At 39.1% G+C, this 25,654-nt stretch overlaps 1 protein-coding gene across 7 annotated transcripts in view; it reads right to left on the bottom strand.

Annotated features, from left to right (window-relative positions):
* ZFAND6 (zinc finger AN1-type containing 6) overlaps positions 1 to 25,224 on the bottom strand; it is a 79,204-nt gene extending 53,980 nt beyond the window's left edge. For 2 of the 7 annotated variants that reach the window (XM_023193374.1, XM_023193379.2), the window contains exon 1: positions 24,628 to 24,817. The gene's annotated coding sequence lies outside the window, so the exon portion shown is untranslated. The other 5 variants (XM_023193377.1, XM_023193376.2, XM_023193372.1 and 2 more) reach the window with 5 other exon arrangements.
* Positions 25,225 to 25,654: the final 430 nt, after the last annotated feature.

Genomic DNA, 25,654 nt, shown 5'->3' with positions numbered 1-25,654 from the left:
GTATGGAAGAATCAGCAACCAACACTTGAGGACTAGAAGTAAGGTGGCATCCTTTGAAAGATGAAAGCTTCAGTTTGGGCAGGAGACAAAGATTCTGTGAGGAGTTAAGTATCTTGTTCACTACAGAATAGAGCTCTAGAGCAAAAGGGATGAGTAGTAAACTATATTTGGTACCGGAACCAAGTAAGCATGGCAGGATTAACTGACTTCAAAATTCTTAACTAGGTTCAGACTGCAGCTTACAAGGCATTTTGAGGCTTGATGATGATGCAAGATGACAATCACCTGGTCCTCAGATGCTGGGACAGCATATATTATTTATCACTGTATCCTCAGAGTCTAATAGAGTCAAATCTGCAGGTTACTAAAGGCAAAAACCTTCCATGACTTGAAGAGAAAAAACCCTAAATAGCAAAATTTAGCATCGCTCAGGAACTTGCTCCAAGAAATAGCTTTGCCTAACTTAGTGTTGTTTTCAAGGAAACTATCATTCTCTCTGCCAACCCGGCTTAATGCCTTGGTCATTTCTGACACACTGCCCCCATGTAAATTAGTAATTAAATCAATATTCCTCATCTAACCCTTTTATGCCATTACATCTGGTTTAGGCCCTCCTCCCTCCCACTTCTTGTCCAGTTAGGCCTCAGTTATTAGGAAGTATATCCTTTATTCAAAATGTTTGGGACCAGAAGAATTTCAGATTTCAATTTTTTTCATATTTTGGAATATCTGCATGAAATACTTAACAGTTGAGCATCCCTAATCTGAAAATCCAAAAATCTGAAATGCTCTAATGAACATTTCCTTTCAGCATCGTGTCTGTACTCAGAAAGTTTCCAATTTTGGAGTATTTCAAATTTCGAATTTGGGATGATTGACTTACACTTCGTAAATCTCACTTAATCTCTTGCCTCTCTGAACTGATTTGCAGTAACTATGTGTGTGCTGTAATCATTCCCCTGCCTGTGTTCCCTGATCTAGGCTTAAAGAGACTTTGTAAGAAGCAGAGTGCTATAATATTGATAAGGCCTGGATTCGAATCCCAGCTGTTACGTATTAGCTGTGCAATCTTGAACCCACATCACTTTACTGCCTAAGAGGATACTTAAATCCTCTCAGGAGGATCAGACCACTCCCCAGATCAATAATTAAAAGGTTTCCCATCACTAAGAGAATAGGCTTAGCTCATCTTGTCTATCCAGATTCATTCTCCTGCCATTTTTCCTCCTGGGCCCTAAAGCTCTCAACTTCCATGCTTTTGAGAGGGAATTTCGCTCTGTTGCCCAGGCTGGAGCGCAATGGCATGATCTAAGCTCACCGCAACCTCCTTAGCCTCCTGAGTAGCTGGGATTACAGATGCTTGCCATCATGCCCAGCTGATTTTTGTATTTTTAGTAGATACAGGGTTTCCCCACGTTGGCCAGGCTAGTCTCAAACTCCTGACCTCAAGTGATCCTCCTGCTTCAGCTTCCTAAACTGCTGGGATTAGAGGCATGAGCCACCATGCCTGGCCTTTCATGGTTAATCATCTCCACGAACAGGCTTTTCTCTCAAGTTACAAGGCTTACCTATCATCCCTTTCACTCACTCTGGTTAACTTTTATTTTCTAAGTCTTAGCACATTCACTTTACAGTCTTCTCTGACTCTGCTCCAATGATAATCTGGTCTCTTTGTTTCCCTCATTATCAGTTAACATAAATTCTCTGCATGTTTCCCCAACATATAAGTTACTAACATAGCACCTAGTTAGTAGGTGCTTAAGATAACTTGTACAGAATTTATTATTGTGGATAATACCACCACCAATTCACAGGGCTGGGAGGTTTAAAATAACATATGTATAGGCCGGGGACACTGGCTCACACTTGTATTCCCAGCACTTTGGGAGGCTGAGGTGGGCAGATCACGAGGTCAGGAGATCGAGAACATCCTGGCTAACACGGTGAAACCCCGTTTCTACTAAAAAATACAAAAAATTAGCCGGGCATGGTGGCAGGCGCCTGTAGTCCCAGCTACTTAGGAGGCTGAGGCAGGAGAATGGCGTGAACCCGGGAGGCGGAGCTTGCAGTGAGCCGAGATCACACCACTGCACTCCAGCCTGGGCGACAGAGGGAGACTCCGTCTCCAAAAAAATAAATAAATAAAATACGTATATATGTATAGGATACATAGTAGTTGCTCAGTCCACCATTTTTTCTATACCATATCCACCTTAGAGAAGACTTTATAAAAGAAAATTAAGGGAGGTGAGGCCAGTTCAACCGAATAACAAACTTCTAAGATGGAATTCTGATTTTTAGTTCATAGGAAATCAAAGAACCAGAAAATATAAATTCAGCAAAACAAGGAGGGAAGCATGGTCCAATCCTCATAAAATCCTTAAGTATCTGGAACTCTTAACAATTTCCATCATTTGACACTCATTAAAATAAGAATGAATAATCCCTGTTACATGCATCTTTCCTACCTTTCCCAGAAAGTCACTTGACAGTGATACTGAGATACCAAAACCAAAGGTTTAGGAACATTCGTAAAATTACTCAGGTTATCATGGAGCTTCAAAAACAGCCACCAGTAGTCTTCCTGCCTTGAATTCCTCTTCCCAAGTAAACCTTCCCTCTCCAAGTAAACCTGAATAGCAAGATCATGTTCTGGTGTTAGTCTTCCCATTTTGAATCTAGGCTCTGCCACATAACCTTTGTCAATTTGTCCCATCTCTCTATAACTTAGCAATATCTTCTGTGAAACAGGCACAATAATAATATCCACCTCATGATATTGCAAGAACTTAAAAAGTTAACGTGTCTCACAATGTCTAACATGAGTTGCAATTAAATTAATATTCCAAACCCTGTTTTTCCACTTATTTGCACAGAAGCCTTCATAATTCACCACTGCTCAGTCACACCATTCCCATATCCTATATGTACTCCATGCCTCTTCCCTACCTGGGCTTACTGGAAAAGTGAGAAATTAAATGGCACCTGCTAAACCAGCAAAATTTTGGTTGGCGTATCCAGAATCTATTACTCCCTCCATTTTGCCATTCCAGGATTGCCTCTTTCCGGGTAAATAAAATAAAGCTTTTAGTGTACATTCAGTCTCAAACCTATCTGGCAAACCTTCAAGGAATGTCTCAGATTTTACTTTTTCTAATTTTCTTATGATCTTAGCTTACCTTTCTCCCCACTTGAACTTCTACAGCAATCATCTATAACAAAACACAATTTTGCACTCAGTAATACATGATCCTGACATTAAACTGAATTAAGTCTGGCCCGAGGCTGCCTCCATCCATATTTTAGGTTTGGCCCAAAGTTTCTCCCTACATAGTGAACTATAAAGCTAACTTGATCTGTAAGCAAACTGTAACCTACTCTTGTAACAAGTAGCCAAGTCTCAGCCAATCACAGTAGCTGAGTTTCAGCCAATCACAGGTGGACAACTGTTCAAACTGTGTTCAGATGAGGCAAAGGCTGCTGTAACCAATCCAGCTGTTACTGCACCTCACTTCCCTTTGCTGTATGTATGTCACTTCCCCTTTTCTGACCATAAATGTTATCTGACAATACAGTACTCTGGAGTCCTTTTGAACTGTTCTGGTGCTGGGAGCTTCTTGGTTCTTGAATTGCTTTTTGCTCAATTAAATTCCATTAAATTTGTCTAAAGTCTTTAACACTGACTTATCAGATAGGAAATATTCATATCCCCTAGTTTTATCAAACAGTGAGTTTCCTCCAGAAAAGGACCATTTTACAGTACTTTGCAAGCTCATCTGACTATGTAACTAGTTTGACTACCTGACTAGGCTGTATGCACACAACTCAATACAAATTTGTTACTGAAACAATTATTTTAGGCAATCAATGTCACCTTTTCAATGTAGGTTTTCATTTGAAAGTCTGCAAAGAACCAATTTTTCTACAAAAAGTAAACGTATTTTTAAAATTCCTAACCTACTGAGATTCAGTATTCATTCAGAGAAAAGATAATCTTACAGTAGTAGTCCACCCTTATCCACTGATAAAGTTTGTGTATTTGTCCCCACTCAAATCTCATGGGTGAACTGTAATCCCCAGTGTAGGAGGTGGGGCCTGACGGGAGGTGACTGGATCATGGGGATGGAGGAGTTCTCATGAATAGCTTAACACCATCCCCCTGGTGCTGTCCTTGAGATAGTTTTCACAAGATCCGGCTGCTTACAAGCGTGTGGCACCTCCCCCAACCTCATTCTCTCTTTAGCTCCTGGCTTTTGTCATGTGATACACCAGCTCCGTCTTTGCCTTCCACAGTGATTGTAAGCTTCCTGAGGCTTGATCAGAAGCTGAGCAGATGTCTGGTGCCATGTTTCCTGCACAGCCTGCAGAACCATGAGCCAATTAAACCTTTTTTCTTTACACTCAGTCTCCCTTATTTCTTTATAGTAATGCAAGAATGACCGAATACATCCAAGATTTCATTGTTGGCTGTTTCAGTTACCTGAGATCAACCACAGCCTGAAGATATTAAGATATTTAAAAGGGAGGGAGACCATATTCACATAACTTTGATTACAGTATAATTATTATATTATTGTTAATTTCTTACTATGTCTAATTTATAAAACTATGTCATAGGTATGTATGTACGCATAGGACAAAACACAGCACATATAGGTTTGGTACTATCCACAGAGGGTCTTCAAACGTATCCCCCACGGATAAGGGGCAATTACTGTATATATTTGAAACAATTATCTAAAAAAATTTAAGAAAATTGGTTGTGTAGGCCGGGTGCAGTGGCTCCTGCCTGTAATCCTAGCACTTTGGGAAGCCAAGGTGGGTGGATCACCTGAGGTCAGGAGTTCAAGACCAGCCTGGCCAACATGGTGAAACCCCGTTATCACTAAAATACAAAAACTTGCTGGTCATGATGGTGGGTGCCTGTAATCCCAGCTACTCGAAGGCTGAACAGGAGAATCGCCTGAACCCCGGAGATGGTGGGTGCAGTGATCCGAGATTGCACCACTGCACTCCAGCCTGGGCAGCTGAGTAAGACACTCCATCTCAAAAAGAAAAAAAAAGAAAAAAAAAAAACCATAAAAACGGTTGTGTATTCTATTTCTCAAAGCTAAGGGCTGGGTGTGGTGGCTCAAGCCTATAATCCCAGCACTCTGGGAGGCCAAGGCAGGCGGATCACGATGTCAGGAGATCAAGACCATCCTGGGTATGGTGAAACCCCGACTCTACTGAAAATACAACAAAATTAGCCGGGCGTGGTGGTGGGTGCCTACAGTCCCAGCTACTCGGGAGGCTGAGGCAGGAGAATGGTGTGAACCCAGGAGGCGGAGCTTGCAGTGAGCAGAGATCACGCCACTTCACTACAGCCTGGACAACAGAGCAAGAGAGCAAGACTCTGTCTCAAAAAAAAAAAGGCTAAGGAAAACATTCTTTTCAAATTATATATCATATAAATCTATTATAACATTCAAAATCTATTAAGTCATTATTTTACATTTTTATTATTTAATGTATACCAAAAGAACAGAGTAAACAGATAATCTACAGAATAGGAGAAAATATTCACAAACTATGTGCCTCTGACAAAGGTCTAATATCCAGGATTTACAAAACAATTCAACAAGCAAGAAACAAATAATCCCATTAAAAAATGAGCAAAGGACATGAACAGATACTTCTCAAAAGAAGACATAAATACAGCCAACAAATACATGAAAAAATGTTCAACATCACTATCACTAATTATTAGAGAAATGCAAATCAAAATCAAAATATCATCTCACACCAGTCAGAATGGCTATTATTAAAAAGTCAAAAAAATGACACATGTTGGCGAGGTTTCCGAGAAAATGGAATGCTTATACACTGTTGGTGTTAAGGTAAATTAGTTCAGCCACTGCGAAAAGCAGTTTGGAGATTTCCCAAAGAACTTAAAACACAACTACCATTAGATCCAGCAATCCCATTACTGGGTGTATACTCAAAGGAAAATAAATCATTCTACCAAAAAGACACGTGCACTCATTTATTTTCATCACAGCACTATTCACAATAGCAAAGACACAGAATTAACCTAGGTGCCCATCAACAGTGGCCTAAAGAAAATGTGGTACATATACATTATGGGATACTATATGCAGCCATAAAAAAGAACAAAATCATGTTCTTTGTAGCAAAATGGATGGGGCTGGAGGCCACTATCCTGAGTTAATGCAGGACAGGAAACCAAATATCACATTTTCACTTATACATAGGAGCTAAGCACTAAGTACACAAGGACATAAAGATGAGAACAATAAACACTGGAGACAATTAGAGGGAAGGGCGGGGGAGAGACAAGTGCTGAAAAACTATTAATACCTATCAGGTACTATGTTCACTGATGGGATCGTTTGTACGTCAAACCACAGTGACAGGTAATTTACCCTTGTAACAAACCTGCACATGTACCCCTGAACCTAAAATAAACGTTAAAAAACTAAAATATAGCAAAAGACTATTTTGGATAGTAAATAATGTCACATTAAGTTTTGAAGGCCGGGCGCGGTGGTTCACACCTGTAATCCCAGCACTTTGGGAGGCCAAGGAGGGCATATCACAAGGGTCAGGAGTTCGAGACCAGCCTGGCCAATATGGTGAAACCCCATTTCTACTAAAAATACAAAAATTAGCCGGGTGTGGTGGCAGGCACCTGTAGTCCCAGTACTCAGGAGGCTGAGACAGGAGAATCACTTGAACCACGGAGGTGGAGGCTGCAGTGAACCGAGATCATGCCACTGCACTCCAGCCTGGGTGACAGAGCGAGACTCTGTCTAAAAAAAAAAAAAAGATAAAGAGTTACAATAGCATGGCGCTTCCTGCCTCTAAAAAAATTGTAATTGGTAAAAAAAAAAAAAAAAAAAAAAAGAAAGGAAAACCACTCCTATTCTTATAATGGATAATTCATGGATTTTTATTATGCTTATAATTACCTTTAATTCCCAACTATAGTTAAGAATTTGATCCCTTCAAATAAAGAGATACTGGTAATATTTACCTCCATTTCAAAAGTTCCATCAATTTGATCTTTTTCCTTTACCACCAAGTTGCTTTCAAAGCTATGAATAAAAAGGCTACTTTTTCTTTTTTTGGTCCAATAGAGGTCCTTTTGCTTTAAAATATGTTAGAGGGGGAATGGCACAGAGGACAAAGAAAAATATTTTAAATGAAAATGATTCCAAATCAACTATTTTTCAGTTCATGTCAATTTCATTTGCAAGTAATGTTGGCTGCAGTATTTAACTTTTTTGATGATATAATATTTGATGCAAAATAACCTATGTAGCTTCTCTACCTATGTATAAGTTACTTAGTAAGTTAGCTGACTTTTGTTCACAGGTGCTTTATATATCCGGATGCAGAATGAGCACAAGGTCCAAGCCAATAGTTATTTAAGGACTTGTTAGCATTTCAAATAGCTTAAAGTGCTTTTGCACTTTGCCTAATCTTCCTACTACACAGGTTGGTCTCAAACTTTTATTAAATGTGAGGAATTCAACAGCTATGAAACTCAAAACTATGTGCATAAGGAAAACTACCTTTCCTTTTCCTGTCATTCTTTTTTATCTTCTTACATTCTGGGGATGCTAAAATGTTTAATATCCTTTTTCAAAGTGTTTCAAAAACTGTCAGAAATACTTTTTTTTTAAAATGTTTGTTTCCCTTAAAGCATTTTTAGACAGGCAGCAAGTTTTCAGTATGCCTTAGAAGAAGGAACTACAAATAGCTGGTTAAAGAGTAAAGTGGAATGATGTGTGGGAAAAAAGGAACAGAGAAGTAAGCTCAGGAAAGCACACAGCTCAGTGCGTAAGGGAAAGGACTTCTGGTCTGACAAACCTCAGTTTTAAAGTATGCTAGCCATTTACCAGCCAAGGAGACCTTAGACAAATTAGCTAACCTTTCTAAATTGACTAACTGGTTCAATGATAGTAACAGTACTTAGCATGGGGACCATCTGAGAGAACATTTAGCACAGAATTAGCTGGTGTTATTCTTCACTCTAGCTAGTATGCTAGTATTCACTGATGAATATGAAGCAGAGAAAAACAGATACGACTGCACAGTAAAGAATGTATTATATAGAGCCTAAAATGGAAATGAAGATCAATTAGGGGGTTGTTTGGTCATCTAAGGAAGAAATCATACCGTGGACTTATGCTAACATGTGAAGGAAAAAAAAAAAGATCGATTCTAGAGACACTAAATTTAAAATTTATAGGCTAATTGTGGCTAACTGGTGATGAAGGAGAAGAATCAGAATGACAATCAGATTCTGGCTTGGGTGGTGGTATCACCCATTTACCGTGACTTTTGGTGAGCTGGATAAATATGGCTCTCAGGTACAAAAAAAAATTTTGGATTTTAGATACAGACGTTGGAACCATTAATATGTTTAGTATGTTAATTAAAGATATGGGACTGGAGATTATCAAAAGGGAAGTCTAGAGAAGAGTTAAGAACAAAATCCTACGAACTTCTATTACTTAATGGCTGTAAAGAAGAAAAATTTGCAAAGGACACAAATCACTAATGAGGAAAGCATAGACAGTATCATAACACTAATGAGAAGGGTTTCAAGCAGGAAAAGTAGTCAATGGCACTAAATGTTGCTGAGAAATATAGTACTTACAAAAATCTATTGGTAGCACATGACACAGGGTATTTATACTGGGGAGGGGAAAAAAAGGTATAAATAGTGATAGATGGATCTTCTCTCTTCTACCAAAGCGCTACTAACCACAAAATTTCGAGTTCATTTTCTCTAATGGCATACAAACACGGAAAACCATATTTAGTCAAACAAGTTCACAGACACATCAGTTCAAAAATTAGCATTAATAGGTTTCGACAAAAATGGCTCTAGGTTCTTTCAAGTTTTATCAACTTACTGCCCATTAAATTTTTTCCTCGTATTATTTGGAGGGAAAAAAATCACTATGTTCCTCTTGAATTGCAACTAACAGACTTTGAATACATTATTTCATCTCCAATGTAAGGGAATAAAACGTAACCATCACTCTTCATATCTTGACCCAAATACCTAGGTCAATTTAAAAGTTTTCTTCTCCTTGTAGAAAACTGGTTTCTACTCTCCCTACGAAACCAAGAAGATATTCCCTAAATCTGCCAACATAAGATCAGTAGTATTGCAGAGTTACAGTTACAGAAACCACTAAAAGAACATCATTTCTTTACCCTGGGGTACCCAGCAAAATGTAATCAACAGCTAAACTTGAAATAACTTTCACTACAGTATTTACAATTATCTTTATCTCTATTTGGTAGCAATAACATTACATTTTATGAATGTAAATTCAAATTACCAATATTCATGATATAAATATGGAAAATTTTAAACTTCTATCACAAATGTTCCAGACAACAAAGTATCTGGAAAAAAAAGAAAAGTCAAACCATAAAAGTAGACATTAAAAAAAACCTTCCCCTGAAACAAACACAACAACATACCAGCATTAGCTCTGAAAGTCAGAGATACTAAATTATCAGTTAACTGAAATAAAAGTTGACACAAAATAAGTTAAATTATTTAAATTGCAAAATGAGCTAGACTAACTCAATACCATACATACTCAACTACTGGCTGCATCAATGAGTTACAGCTCAGCCTATGGCTTATCATTACTCCCCATTTCTAAGAAAAATTAGGATTGTCTTTGATTTTAACACAACTTCAGTTTATTCTGGAACGTTACTCATTTATAAGCCAGTTACGCCTATTTCATTTAACAGACTAGCTAGTAAGAGTATACATAATCCGTGGTCAATGCCAACAAAGCATGCTCTTAAAGACAAATAGAAACAATGTATGTCTAGCACCAGTATATGTGTGTAAAGTTAAGTTCTTACCTTTAACTGAAACCTATAAAATACTGGAAAGATGCTGATATACCATTTCAAAGCCTGTAATTATTCATAACAGTTATCTGTTTCCGAAGCATAGTTTTAAAAACTCAAAATTAAGAAATGCACAAATAATGACATGTTTTTGAGGCAGGTAAACTAAGGGTAACTGGTGCTACTCCAGTCTCCTCCTAAAAATGTTTCTGATACATTTTCTCGAAAGAAAATATTTCTTCTGACATGTGCTTACCAGAAGAAAAAGAAAAGCCAGCCTGAATAACAAAGCCAGTGTAAAACATTAAGCCCCATACTTACTAGTAGCAATACATACAAATAAGTATATGAAATATCTAACAGAGATACAATTGCTCACTTAAGTGGGTAAAGTTTCTCCAACTTCCTTCAGCTGATTTTCATATCCAGAAAAATTTATTTATATCCATCTACATCTTGGAAAATGGTGTTGAAAACAGGCAAAAACTAATCAACAAGTCAGAGAGCTCCATAGGCACACTTTAACAGAACATTTCAGGCTACACATTAGAAAAACTTTGAAGCACATTCTGCTGGTGTCGATATAAACTGGTGTAACTTTTTAGAAAAACAATTTGGCCAGTGAAGTGTTCATATCCTTCGATCTAGGTAAGGCCACTCCAGGATTTTTCCAAAAGAAATCTTTTTTAAAAATGAAAATATTTTACAGCTACACACAGATGTGTGTTCAATGTAATACTATTAAAAATGACAAAAAATTAGTAACCTAAAAGTAGACAAGTCAAAAAACTAGGTTAATTAAGGTCACATCAATTTAGGAGAATTACACAGTTACTGAAATGAAAACAATTTCAACAGTTAGTTAAGTGAAAACATAAAACTGCACAAATTCATAATTATTGGAAAAATGCAAGAATATCAGATAGAGAAGGGAACAGGAAAAAAATGAGATGACCAAACAATGATCTTCTGGTGGGTAAATAGGTAACTTTTCTCGATTTCATTATTATTACGCTATTGTTTAAGCAACAGAGCAGAAAAGCATTAATTTAAAAACCTTTGCATGATCCGGAACAAGCAGCATAGCAAATACAATAGCTGAAAATGCTTAGCCGGCATTTGTTCTGATTACTGCAATGATTATTGCAATTTATACCTTAATTTCTGTGAGAACAAAGAGCAACAATATAAAGAAAACAGTCTCTAAAAAAATATTCTTGTACTGAAATACACTACAATTACTTCATAAATAAGAAATGTAAATAGAATCAGATACTTTAAAAAAAGTTTTAATAGCCTACCTATAGCTTTTAAAAATATAAATCCTGTTTCAAAATGTTAATTACTTATCACCACCTTTGAAAGAAATGAAGAGTGAATGAAGAAGAAAGCAGTTTTACTTTGTTCATCAATAGCCTTTTTAAAAACAAAGCTAAAATTATGAGCATATTAAAAATGTCAACATATTGTTAAAACATACTGAAATTAAAGGGGGGATTGTGCTGGGGTTAAAAAAAATTAAACAGTTGGCATTTCAATTTATTAAAAAAGACTTATTTAAGCCTATCACATTTATCTTTCAGCAACTTAACATTTGAAGTTTAAGGAAAATGACATATCAAATGAATCTTCTCAAGATGTCATTTATGAAAACTGACAACTGACTGTTCGAACAACCAATCCCAAAGAAAAGCCTATTATTGAAGATGATTTGGAGTCTAAGATTTTTTGATGACACTCATATTCTGAACTAAAAATAATGATAGGAGAAAGTCAAGTTTGATTCTCTGAACACCTATTTCCTGTCCAAACAGCCCTTTTGTTCTGCTTCCCTGCTTAATTTTAGTGTTCAGTTTGCATCAGAAAATAAAAACAATGACAAAACCTAGCACACACAGAATCATTAAGAAGCAAAATTATAAAATAAAGGATCATAAAAAGATTAGAACAAAAATCCTACCAACAAAACCTCCACAATTTTCTGTTTGCTTCACCTCAGATTAACTTCACTTGAAGCTGTACTCCAAAGCAACCAAACCTGAATACCAAGCTCCACCTTCTCCAATTCTAGTGGCTGAAGAGTAAAATCTCCTCCCTGTTAGTGAAACTGATAATTGTGATTGGATACTGCTAATATCCATTATTTTAAAGAACTTTTCCTTGCTAGCAGGTTAGGTTAGACACACTAAAACCCCCTGGATAAGCTGGTTTCTTAAAGAAACAGTAGATAAGGTTTCAGTTTTCCCATCATATACTGTTTGCTTACCCTTTTCTAGGTGAAAAATAAACTAAGTAACATAAATGAAAATCTCACAGAAGCAGCTGTTACCAATTGTTTAAAATACAACGCTTTTAATCTAAATCATTTGTTTTTTTTTGGAGCAATGAAGGTGAAGTTATGCTTTAAAGACAGATTATTTTTAATAGAGTTCACATTTTACCTGAAAATTGTAAAAGGGCAACAGAAAATTCATTACAATATGTTGCTAAGAGGAACAAACTAATGTTTTTTCTAAGACTTAAAGAGAAAACTATAACTTAAGTGAAAATATACAGCACTAAAATACTGAATGCAAAAGATTCATTTCTAAGCTGTCTATCAAATTCACTGACACTTATGTTCTCAGTATCACAACAGAGTAGAAATGTTAGTGACATCAAAGGTTGATATTTCTACTTAAAACTGAAGACTGGGCAGAAATATTACATTTAACAGATACAACATGTGAGTATTTTGCCAACATTAATACTTAACCATTTGCAAACAGAGATCTAAAAGGAAAAGGCACATGTTCTAATGACCTGTTCCGGTATAAAATTTAGAAAAGTTTAAGTCTTTTTCATATATTTTTTTTAATGTGTGGAAACTACTTTGTACTCTATAACTTCAAAGTGGCATGGGCACCCTAAAGTGAAAGGTATATTCCTCTTAAACTTCTCACTAAGCTACATTAAATTGTATTTTTACTACAGAGATCCCAAAGAGATACTATCCAGGAACTCTTGATTTTTAAGCAAAAAAGACCTACTGTCACTTTATACACTACTAGGTTTGCTATTTTTACATTATAAGTTTATATATTTAATTAGAACTGCTTATGTTTTTAGCAGCTTGGCCCATCAAATATTACTCTGACATTAATCATTACCTGACTGATTCAATGGCATTTTATGTCTAATTAACTGTGTAAGTATACTTTTTACCTCTACCAAAAATCCTGTGATTCATAAACTCGAAATTAAAGCATATTAGAGTGACTTCTTCTTAAAATATGCTTTCAATGTTTGGTTTGCATCAGAAAATAAAAACGGTGACAAAACCTTTCAACATTTTAAAGTTTTCAAAGTTCAAAATCTTGCAACTATTTTTCCCCAGAGAAAACTCACATATTAGAACACAAAGCCAACAAAATTGTTTTGAATACAAAGGGAAGTCTTTGTAACAAACTGAAAATTCACATAATTGCAACTAGACATGAATATGGAGCAATACCCTGCTGAAGCCCAAACAGCTGCATAATCTATTATGCCCTTTAAGTGGACAAATTGAAAGAGCCAATTCACAGAGGTCTAGTCCCAGGATCCTTTGCAAGGATTCACTGTTTTGAATGCCCAGCACTTCATGAGTCAAGTTCAGGTTTTCTTCCCAGTGTGTGGACACTCTTGCAAAAGAACACTGGAAGCAGAGGAGGCACAGAAGCAATCAGCAAAAAGAATACACAGCTTGAATTACAGCATAAGACTTGAGGAAAAGTGACTGTAGATGGCCAAAAGTTTAATGAAAAAAAAAAAAAAGAGTTGGCAAACATTTTAATCTTAAAATCTGGCAAGCATAAAATTAGTAGACAGTTATGGAAACCAAATAAACCTTTGCTCTCGCATCAATTTTTCACTTCAAAGTTAATTACAAAACAAACATGAATCGTACACTAATATAACACCAAGACCACTCTCAATCTATATATAACCAGGAGAAAAGAGAACTGTGTACTTAGTGAATCCAGATTGTTTTAAGATCTCTGGGACCTGCTTGAAAGAACATCAAGGTGATTATCATTTTAGGTAGCAAACAGGTTAAAATTAAGAGTAGTTTATTCCATGTCTAAATCAGCAGCAGCAGAAAACAACAGCAAAAATAAATAAAAAGAAAGCAATGTCACAACCATAAAATTTATAACCGAGATAATATGAAAACAAGGAGCCTGCAAAAAGCTCTGGAGCTCCCTGACTGCATGCAGTAACAACACTTTCTAAGCATCAAGTATTCAAAGGATGTATGGTACATTATTTGTGGCAGCCCAGAAAGTTTCCCAAATCTTATCAGCTAAAAACAATTTAGAAGAGAACAAGCCACTGAACGATTTGGTCCCACTTCACTTTTGATTAAAAAGACCCTACTTATATAAAGAATCAGTATCTAGACTATTAGGAACAACTTTTAGCAGAATATATACAGAACAGAGCAAACACTTTCTTAGAATTTTGAAGGATTCCGGATAGTTCAAATTGCTCTTCCTACAAAAGAAATTAATCCTGGGCATTTTCTCTGGCACAGCTGGTGGTTTATTGTAGTAGTTGATAAAAAGACCACCCTGACATTAGCAAAACATGACTGGGATCACTAAGGATAAACTGAAAAACACCTCAATCAGGAATAAAAAATAAAAAAAATATGGCCGGGTGTGGTAGCTCACGCCTGTAATCCCAGCACTTTGGGAGGCAGAAGCAGGTGGATCACAAGGTCAGGAGTTCAAGACCAGCCTGGCCAAGATGGTGAGACCCCCTCTCTACTAGAACTACAAAAATTAGCTGAGCGCAGAGGCAGGCGCCTGTAATCTCAGCTACTTGGGAGGCTGAGGCAGGAGATTTGCTTGAGGTGGCAGACATTGCACTCCAGCCTGGGTGACACAGTAAGACTCTGTCTCAAATAAATAAATAAAATAAAAAAATATTTCCCTGGCCAATACACATTGCCTACAAAAGTAAGATACACTTGAGCTTGCAATTCCTGGTGTCTCTCTCCTGACTTCTTAGGGAAAAGATTACAAGGTGTGTAGGAGGAGTTGGGGAGTTTGACTGAATAGGCTATTCAATCAACATTGAACACAAAGGAAACATTAAGGAAACATACAGATAAGAAAGCATAAACCAAGCTGATAGGATAAGGTATCTTTCTACAAAAAACACAGTAAATTGCTTTGTTTTAGGTCTCAAGGGATAAATAAGGTTACGATTCATACAAAATAAAAAGAAACCCAGATCACAATAGTGAGACAAAAGTAAAAGAGAAGTCATTTATAATACTCAACTATTAAGATTTTAAGAGTCATACATTTCCATGTGCCAAATAACATACCATAGATCATCTAAGAAAAAGTGCTACACATAAAAAAACGAAGAGAAAATAGACTGGCCAACTTTAAATTCCCTTTCTCTCCTTGGAGGCCTAAACCAGAAAAAAAAAAAATATATTACATAAAAGACAAAGACTAACTCTTCATATAGCTACCAAAAGAGCTTTTCTCAACCAGTTTAATCAGTCACAAAGAAAATGAACAATTGTGAAAAGCAAAAGTTGAATAGGTAACATTCTCTGTGAACTATACAATAACATTCAAAAGTTAACAGAGTTAGTTTCACCAAATCTTTTGAACGTCTATTATGTGCTGAAGATACCACAGTAAATAAAATGGATATAGTCACCATTGTAGAAACTTATGGTCAAGTCAGACCAGTGCTGTCTCACAGAAACATGACAGCCATATGTGATTTTCTATTTCCTAGTAGTCACATTGAAATATAAAAATTGGCCGGGCACAGCGGCTCACGCCTGTAATCCCAAGACTTTCAGAGGCCAAGGCAGCCAGATCACTTGAGCTCAAAAGTTCAAGACTAGCCTGGGCACCGCAGTGAAACCCCATCTCTACAAAAAAGTTAAAAAATTTTTAAAAATTGGCCGGGCGCGGTGGCACAAGCTTGTAATCCCAGCACTTTGGGAGGCCGAGATGGGCGGATCACGAGGTCAGGAGATCGAGACCATCCTGGCTAACACGGTGAAACCCCGTCTCTACTAAAAAATACAAAAAAAAAACCTAGCCGGGCGAGGTGGCGGGCGCCTGTAGTCCCAGCTACTCAGAGGCTGAGGCAGGAGAATGGCGTAAACCCGGGAGGCAGAGCTTGCAGTGAGCTGAGAACCGGCCACTGCACTTCAGCCTGGGTGACAGAGCGAGACTCCGTCTCAAAAAAAAAAAAAAAAAAATTTTTTTAAATTATCCGGGCGTGGTGGCGCGCCTGTAGTCGCAGCTACTTGGGAGGCTGAGGTGGGAGGATCCCTTGAGCCAGGGAGGTTGAGACTACAGTGAGCCAACATCACACCACTGCACTCCATCCTGGGCAACAAAGGCAACACCATGTCTCAAAAACAAACAAACAACAACAACAACAAAAATTAATAGGCCAGGAGCGGTGGTGCTCGCCTGTAGTCCCAGCTACTTGGGAAGCGGAGGCAGGAGAATCACTTGAACCCAGGAGGCAGAGGCTGCAGTGAGCTGAGACTGTGTGCACTTCAGCCTGGAAGACAGAATAAGACTCCGTCTCAAAAAAAAAAATTGTTTTAATTAAAAAAAAACAGTAATAGTATATTTTAACACAATATATGTAAAATATCATTACTTCAATATGTAATCAATATTTTAAAAATTGAGATATTTTCATTGTTTGTACTAGAAATCAAGTTCCTGTTTCATACTCAGTACATCAATTCAGACTTGCCACATCTCAACAGTCAGATGTGACTATTTAAATAAAATATGGTAGCCATTAGCCACAGGACTATAAATTAAGATAAATATCTATTAGAGCAGAAGACTCTGTATCTCTGCTGTCCAACACAATCGCCACTAGCCACATAAGGCCACTGAGTGAGCACCTAAAATGTGACTAATACATATGAGGAACTGAATTTTTAATATTAAATTAAATTTAAATTTATTTAAATAGCCACAAGCGGCTGGCAGCTACAGGACTGTATGGATCTGAAAGAAGAAATAGACGCTAAAACAATTCACACAAACTTAATGAACTGGAGTTGTTACAAATGTTTATCAAAGAAAAGCCCAATATAAAATGAGCACATGAAGCCAACAGAAAGACCTAACCTATTTTGTGGCATCATGGAAGGATTCCTCAAGGAAATCACAACTAAGCAAAACAAAAGCATATGCAAAGGTCTTGAGTAGAGAAAACTGAAAACACAGTAGAAATAATGAAGAAAGGTAAAATAATATAGGCTATTTGTAGGAGACTGATTTGGATGACAAAATCGAAACTCCATAGGAAGGCAGGAGGGGTGGAAGCAGCCCTACCATTTGGAAATAAAAAATAAAAGTCTTCCAAACAAGTCCTGAAACAAAGCTTGTCCCACTGTCCTCACTCAGTAAACTGCAGTCATTCCAATCTTCTGTCAAATTCAAAGTCAAGTCAAGGACTTTGCATACGTGCCATTTGTGCCAGCAGTTCCCTTCACTTGGGAAACTTCCTCCAACTTCTTGATTTTAGAACTCAGAATCACAGTTCCAAATTTTCTACACAGGACAAGTTTTGGAGCAGTGATCCAGTTGGAAGATGGGGAAGAGGCCTGAAACTGTTTGCAAAGCAATTTTTCTTTTCTTTTTTTTTTTTTTTTGGAGATGGAGTCTCACTCTGTCGCCCAGGCTAGAGTGCAGTGGTACAGCCTCGGCTCACTGCAACCTCTGCTTCCAGGGTTCAAGTGATTCTCCTGCCTCAGCTTCCCGAGTAGCTGGGATTACAGGCACCGGCCACCACACCCAGCTAATTTTGGCATTTTCAGTAGAGATGAGGTTTCGCCACGTTGGTCAGGCTGGTCTTGAACTCCTGACCTCAGGTGATCTCAACCACGCCTGCAAAGCAATTTTCACAAATTATTTTGCCAAAAAAACTTAGTAATTTCAGTCAGGTGCAGTGGCTCACGCCTGTAATCCCAGCACTTTGGGAGGCTGAGGTGGGTGGATCACCTGGGCTCAGGAATTTGGGACCAGCCTGGCCAACATGGTGAAACCCCATCTCTACTAAAAATACAAAAATTAGCCAGGTATAGTGGCACATGCCTGTAATCTCAACCACTCAGGAGGCTGAGGCAGGAGAATTGCTTGAACCCAGGAGGCAGAGGCTGCAGTGAACCAAGATTGCACTACTGCACTCCGGCCTGGGCAACGGAGCAAGACTCCGTTTTTCTTTTTTTTTTTTTTATGTTTTGATAGATTGGGAAAGCTAAAGAAACTCTCATACACACCTTGGTGCCAATGATCAATTTAAATGTGACATCCTCAGAGAGACAGTCACAGATCATCCGATTAGCACCTTCTATTATTTATTTACTTCCTAGGCACTTGTCGAAATCTGAAATTCTTTATTCGTTGGTTTGTCTATATTGACAGACTAACTGGATGAAGGCAAGAGATCTTGTCTTGCACACAATTGTGTCCTCAGTACTTGGCACAACGTCTAGATGCAGCAGGTACTTAAATACTTGTTGAAAAAATAAAAACTGCAACTGTAGGGGTTTTTAAATATATAAACATAAAAATATTACTCATCAAAATTTAAGTAATAGTTAAAGCTATGCTCAGAACATTCAACAGCATTACATATTTTCATTATAAAACATAAAATATTGTAAAAGTTGCAATTTTTTTAAGTTAAAAAATTCAAAACTGGCTGGGCACAGTGGCTCATGCCTGTAATCCCAGCACTTTGGGAGGCCGAGGTGGGTAGATCACCTGAGGTCAGGGATTCAAGACCAGCTTGGCCAACATGGTGAAACCCCATCTCTACTAAAAACACAAAAATTAGCCAGGTGTGGTGGCACACCCCTGTAATCCCAACTACTCAGAGGGCTGAGGCATGAGAATCACTTAAACCTGGAGACAAAGGTTGTGGTGAGCCAAGAGCATGCCATTGCACTCCCGCCTGGGCAACACAGTAAGACATTGTCTCAAAAAAAAAAAAAAAAAAAATCAAAACCAAAACTAATTTGAAGCCCAAAAAGAATAAACTAAAAAATCTGAGGACTAACATAGCAACAACCAAAAAAAGGGGATGGAGGACAGACTTAAATAACAAAAAAAAAAAAAACACATTTGTTTACAAAATGAAAATACTATGCCCCGTGTATACAAGTATGCACTGGTACCAAATCATTGATATTTCAATAAAACCTAAAAAGAACCAAGAATATGTGCATTTAACATATGATAAAGGCAGCTTTATTTCAAGGCAACAAGTTTTTGTTTTTTTTTTTAGTGGGGCCGAAATTTTTAAGAAAAAATAAAGGAAGTTATTTCACTTCACATATATCAAAATAAATCCCAGATGAACAGAAACAGACAGATGTGAAATATGAAACTGTAAAAGAACTAGAAGAAAATTTATCTGGGCAGGAGAAACCTTTAAATATAAAAGCAAAGTAGAAGCCATGAAAGAAAGCATTAACCTAATTTTCTTAAAAGGTAAAAACCATTGCCTGTTTTTGTTTTGTTAAAAAAAAAAAAAAAAAAAAAAAAGAGAGAGCAAGAGAAAAGAAAACACTGTAAGATAAATGAAGAGTTAGGAAAAATATTTGTAGGCCAGGCCCAATGGCTCATACCTGTAATCCCCAGCACTTAGGGAGGCCGAGGCTGGTGAATTGCTTGAGCCCAGGAGTTTGAAACCACTCTGGGCAACATGGTGAAACCCCATCTCTACAAAAAATTGCCAGGCATGGTCCCCACCATGCCTGTAGTCCCAGTTACATGGGAGGCTGAGGTGGGATAATCACTTCAGCCCAGGAGTAAAGGCCACAGTGAGCCATGACTGCACCACTGCCCTCCAGCCTGGGTGAGAGAGCAAGACGTGTTTCAAAAAACATTTTAAAAAAACCAAACGTGTGTGTGTGTGTATGTATACGTGTGTATATACAAATGTGTATATGTATATTTGCAGTATATGGCAGAGTTGCTATCCTAAACCCTAAAAATATAAAAGGTTTAAAAGGCTATCACAAACATAAACCACCATCCAAAATGGGCAAAAGATAAACCAGATGTCCAAGATCCATGTTTATTTACCATCATAATTAATTAAAGAAATATATAATGATTCCTATAGAAAGGGAAGGAAGGATGGAGGGTAGATGGACAGACAGATAATGTTGCTAAAGATATACAAGAAATGTGTATTCTGTCATAGTTTTAGTCAAATTTGATATTAAAGTTTGATGTTAATCAAAATGTAAGAACCAAATTTGGCAATATTTATGAAAAGACTTTAAGAAATGTTCATACGCTTTGATTCAGTGATTGTAAGACAGACTACACCCTAAGGACACAACGACAAATACACAGAAGTAGCTCTTATGATATTTATCACACTACTCATAAGAAGAAAAAAATAATAAACGTAAGTTTCACCCAAGAGATAATTAGGTTATAGTACTTTTATAAGATGGAACTGTCCCTGGGGGTAACCACTGGTCACATGTCTACTGAGCATTTGAAATGTGGCTAGTCTGGGTCAGACACGGTGGCTTACGACTGTAATCCCAGCACTTTGGGAGGCAAAGGCAGGTGGATCACTTGAGACCAGGAAAAGACCAGCCTGGCCAACATGGCGATAACGCAGTATCTACTAAAACTATAAAAATTTAGGCAAGGCGTGGTGGCTCACGCCTGTAATTCTAGCATTTTGGGAGGCCAAGGCAGGTGGATCACCTGAGGTCAGGAGTTTGAGACCAATCTGGCCAACACAGTGAAACCCCCTCTCTACAGAAAATACAAAAATTAGCTGGGTGTAGTGGCACACACCTGTAGTCCCAGCTACTGGGGGAGGCTAAGGCAGGAGAATCGCTTGAACCCAGGAGGCAAAGGTTGCAGTGAGCCAAGATTGCACCACTGCACTCTAGCCTGTATACTAGAGTAAGACTCTGTCTCAGAAAAAAAAAAAAAAAAAAAAAATTAGATGGGCTTGGTGGTGCATGCCTGTAGTCCCAGCTACTCGGGAGGCTGAGGAATAAGAATCGCTTGAACCTGGGAGGCGGAGGTTGCAGTGAGCTGAGATTACACCACTGCACTCCAGCCTGGGAGACAGAGCAAGACTCTGTCTCAAAAAAAAAATAAAAATAAAAAAAAAGAAATGTAGCTAGTCCGAATTGAGATATACTTTAAGTGGAAAATACACAACAAATTATAAAGACAGTCTAAAAAAGAAAACTATCCCATCAACAATTTCTTACACTGATTACATGTTGAATTCATAGTTTTTGGGTTAAATAAAATGTATTTCACCTGTTTCTCTTCTTTTCATAATGTGGCTACCAGAAAATTTTAAATTACTTAATGTAGCTCCCATTCGTGACTAACATTGTATTTCTAGTGGACTTTGCTGGTCTGAGGTATACAAACCACAGTAAGAGGTTTCCATTTTATTTGGTATATTGCAAAGCTACTGGGGAGTTTTGAGTCAGAGAATAAGATACTCTAATTTACACATTTAAATGAAACAGAAGAGTAGAAAAGTTGAAGCAATGGTACCAGTTAGATGACCTCTATTACCATCTTATATAAAACAAGATGGTGAGGCAGATTACATTTTGGTAATTTCTTAAGGAAGTGTCAGCCTGAGAGTGTTTAGAATTGATTCTTAATAGACCGGGCATGAGCGCCGGCCCATAATCCCAGCACTTTGGGACGCCGAGGCAGGAGGATCACAAGGTCAGGAGATCGAGACCATACTGGCTAACATGGTGAAACCCCATCCCTACTAAAAATACAAAAAATTAGCCAGGCGTGGTGGCAGGCGCCTGTAGTCCCAGCTACTCAGGAGGCTGAGGCAGGAGAATGACGTGAACCCGGGAGGCGGAGCTTGCAGTGAGCCGAGATGGCGCCACTACACTCCAGCCTGGGTGACAGAGCAAGACTTTCTCTCAAATAAAAAAAAAAAAAAAAATCACTCTTAATAGTTTAGGATATTAAGAAAACACACACAAAGACCAGGGATATACCTGACAAAATGTTAACAATAGTTATCTATGATGGTGTTATAGGTGGCTTTTCTTAGTAACTTTCTATTCTTTCTCAAAGTTTGAGGGGGAAAACCCCATATACACATTGTCCTTACAATCAAATAAAAAATGAGGTTTTTAAAAGCAAAATACAGCCCTACCAAAACAAAGCATCCTGATATTTGTCTGCAAGCTACATATAGAAAAAATGAAACCATCTTTTACTCCCACGCCTTCAAAAAGGTTATTCAATGCTACATGTAAATTCACTTACATACATGAATGAAACATGAAACACACACAAACACACCTATCTTCAGGATATTAAGGAGATACTATTCCCTAATTTGTCACTGTGTCTCTGTTAGCATAATGAAACAGATCCTTGGGAAGCACACCTTGTGGGCATTCTCTAATCTAAAAGATATTTAAATATGGAGTTAACAAATCCTGAAACACCACACAACTTTTTCAAAAGCATTCCAAAGGATACAAAATGTAATTCCACAGAATAACACCTTGGTCCTAATGCTTTCCCTTAAAGGGTGTGTGCCATTTGACAGGTGTTTTCCTTAACTAAAGTCTGTGCAAAACTGGAAGAATAAGCTTAGGACAAGTTTCTTCTACATGAGTATGCTAAGGCACAAGAGAAATTCTTAAGCAATTTGCTAGAGATTAGAGGGGAGGAGAGGAACAGCAGAAAGGGTGATTTATTTTACATACAATCCAGCCTTTTTTCTACTATACTTACTATTTTTGCATTGAAAAGGAGATACCAAACAGTGCCAGACTTATTACAATGTGGCTTCAAAGTAAGAGGGTCATTACACATAGGTTAACAGGAATTTTATGTTTTCATGCAAATGTTCAACTAGGTTGAACTAGTTCAATCACTATGGCTATGAATCTTCTATTTAAATATAATAGAGAATCCTAACGTTTTTCATTCATTTTATTTCTAAGTTATTCAATCTATTCTAGTCCTGATTACCTAATACCTTCTAATGCAATCCACATTAAGTATTTACTCTAGAGAAATTGTTGTACATGTGTACCAAGAGCCGGAAACAAGAAATGTTCACAGAGCAAGACTGTTTACAGCAAAACAAAATAAAAAATAATAAAAACACCGTCCAAGTGCCCATGAGTTACGGCAGATTAACATGTCACAAAGCAATGAAATAAACTACAGCCACATACTATTTTTATAAAGCTCAAAAGAAAAGCAAATTAAATGCCACACTGTTTCGGCATGCAAACACATGATAAAACTATTTTTCAAAAAGTCAAGGAAGTGACATACACAAAATCTACTGCACTGATAAACTCATAGACAAATTCAAGTTTTACTAATGTTCCAGTTTTGGGTTTGGGGGGGAGGAGTCAAGGATTTATGACGTTTTATCTGTTTATACTTTACTGTATTTTTTTTGTGGTATTAAAAATATTTTGGTTACTTCTTATAAACTTTACTGACATACAGTTGACAATAAACTGCACATATTTGAAGTGTAAAACGTGTAAGTTCTGACATATGCATACACCCAGAAAGTTATCACTACAAGATAATAAATCCATCGACCCCTGTATTTTCTCCTGCACATTTGTGATCTCTGTCTCCCTTTAAACATACTTTAAAACTTACAAAAGTAAAAACAAAAAAGACAACCTGTTTTGGAAACTTAAACGTGCACATTTTGCAAAACATTTCCCCTAGGGCTCTGGAGAAACTATACGTAAACTCAGAAAGTGCCTTAAACTTGGTGACATAGTTACTGAACAACTAACCTTAAAAGTTTATGGTATTTTACACTTTTGAAAAATCAAATTCCGACTTTGGTTTGAAAGAGGAATTTAATCCTGTTTCTCGGAGCATCAAAATCATTAATTCTGCCCAGTTTTGTTTTTTTGTTTTGTTTTTTGAGACAGAGTCTCCCTCTGTCGCCAGGCTGGAGTGCAGTAGCGCGATCTGGGCTCACTGCAACCTCCACCCCCCGGGTTCAAGCGATGCTCCTGCCTCAGCCTCCCAGTAGCTGGGACTACAGGCCAGCACCACCACGCCCAGCTAATTTTTGCGTTTTTAGCAGAGACGGGGTTTCACCATGTTGGCCAGGACGGTCTCGATCTCCTGACCTCGTTATTAGCCCGCGTCGGCCTCCCAAAGTGCTGGGATTACAGGCGTTGAGTTACCGTGCGTGGCCAATTCTGCCCAGTTTTTAAGGCCCAACAACCTAATATAAATTACCTTTAGGTAACTCCAAGGCCCTAACTTCCTCACAACTGGTCATAACTTCCGAGTTATGAAGGTAAATCATAGCGTCCCAACTGTGTGGGTTAGCACATGACTTCGAAACCAAGTTTAAAAGATTTCAAACACAATATTCTTTCGTACTTCTTTAGGTGGCTAAAACTTGAAAATAACTATTTCAAAAGGGCAGACGAAATATTTAGAATCCTAAGCAAGCTAAACCCAAGCACGGAAAAGAGACCGATTCCCTTCCCGGTGCCAGTCAGGAGTTGGAAACACCGGGCTGCCTCCGGCTGGTTTCCGAAAACACGGCAGGTAGAAAAACATCCCGAACAAGACCTGAGACTGTGGGGGGGGGGGGGGGGGGGGGGGGGGCGCCCCCCAGGGTGCCCAGGGCCCTTCCGACCCGCACCCGCCAACCGCTCCGAACCCGCTCGGAAAGGCGCGCGTCGCGGCCTCCGCGGCCCTGAAGAACTGAGGCTCCCGACCCCAGCGCGACCATCCTGCCACGAAGCGGCCCCGGGCTGCGGGCGCCCGCGCGCGTCTGAGGTGAACCCGCAGATCCCCGGCCCCCGCCCCCGGAGCCGGGAGTCCTAGCCCTCTCGCCCGCGGCCCCCGCGGGCCCACCACCTGCTGCGCCGGCCAGCCGCCCTCCGCTTCCGGCTCCCGGGAGCCGGGAGGGGCAGGGGGCGGGCCTCGCCTGGCTGCGGCCGGGTGGGGGAAGGGAGCGGGCGGGGGAGGGGCAGGGCCGACAAGGCCGGGCCCAGCGGGCCGCGCTATTCACCTGGCGGCGGCTCTCTCCGCCTGATGCGCTGCCCGCCACCGCCGGTAGCCGCTGGTGAATGGGGACAGGTAAGGCCGCCGAACCCCTGCTCGCTGTGGCTCCGCCACCGCCGGCCCCTCTGTCTGCTGTTTATTAAACTTTTCTGTTTGGTTGTTCGGCCTATGACGCGACCGCGGAGGAGAGCCACTGGATTGGCCGGCTCCCGGGGCTGACGCGGTGGGCCCCGCCCGCATCCTAATTATTACCGGCGCGGGCGGGGCCGCAGGCCGGAGGAGGCGGGGAGAGGCGGGGTCAAGGCTCGGAGCGCACGGCAATTGGCCAGAGGCGAGAGAAGAGGCGGGGCGGAGCGAAAGGAGATGCTCCGCCCTCTGCACCTCCACCATCGCTTGCTCCGCTGCCGTCCCTGGGGGGCTCTTCCCGCTGCAGTTTGCCTACCTCCAGTAGCTACGGGAAGGCGATTAAGAGGTGCTGCGGAGACTTTAAGGGCTTGATAGGTTCAGGTACCTTTGCTACCTCGCAGAGAATGGCGTGTCCCTGTCTCGGATTGAGGCACCAGAGAGTTGCCGTCCACCTGCCACTTGTGTAGGAAGGAATTCTGAGCTTCTGTCTTCACATGCAGGCCGGCGCCTCAGTCTGCAAGCGCGAAGTCCGAGCTCGGGGCGCATACTGGAAA

The sequence above is a fragment of the Piliocolobus tephrosceles genome, chromosome 6 (assembly GCF_002776525.5).
Source record: "Piliocolobus tephrosceles isolate RC106 chromosome 6, ASM277652v3, whole genome shotgun sequence".
NCBI classification, from domain to species: Eukaryota; Metazoa; Chordata; class Mammalia; order Primates; family Cercopithecidae; genus Piliocolobus; species Piliocolobus tephrosceles.
The sequence above is the reverse complement of the archived record's forward strand: the minus strand, read 5'-3'. Positions and strand labels throughout refer to the sequence as shown.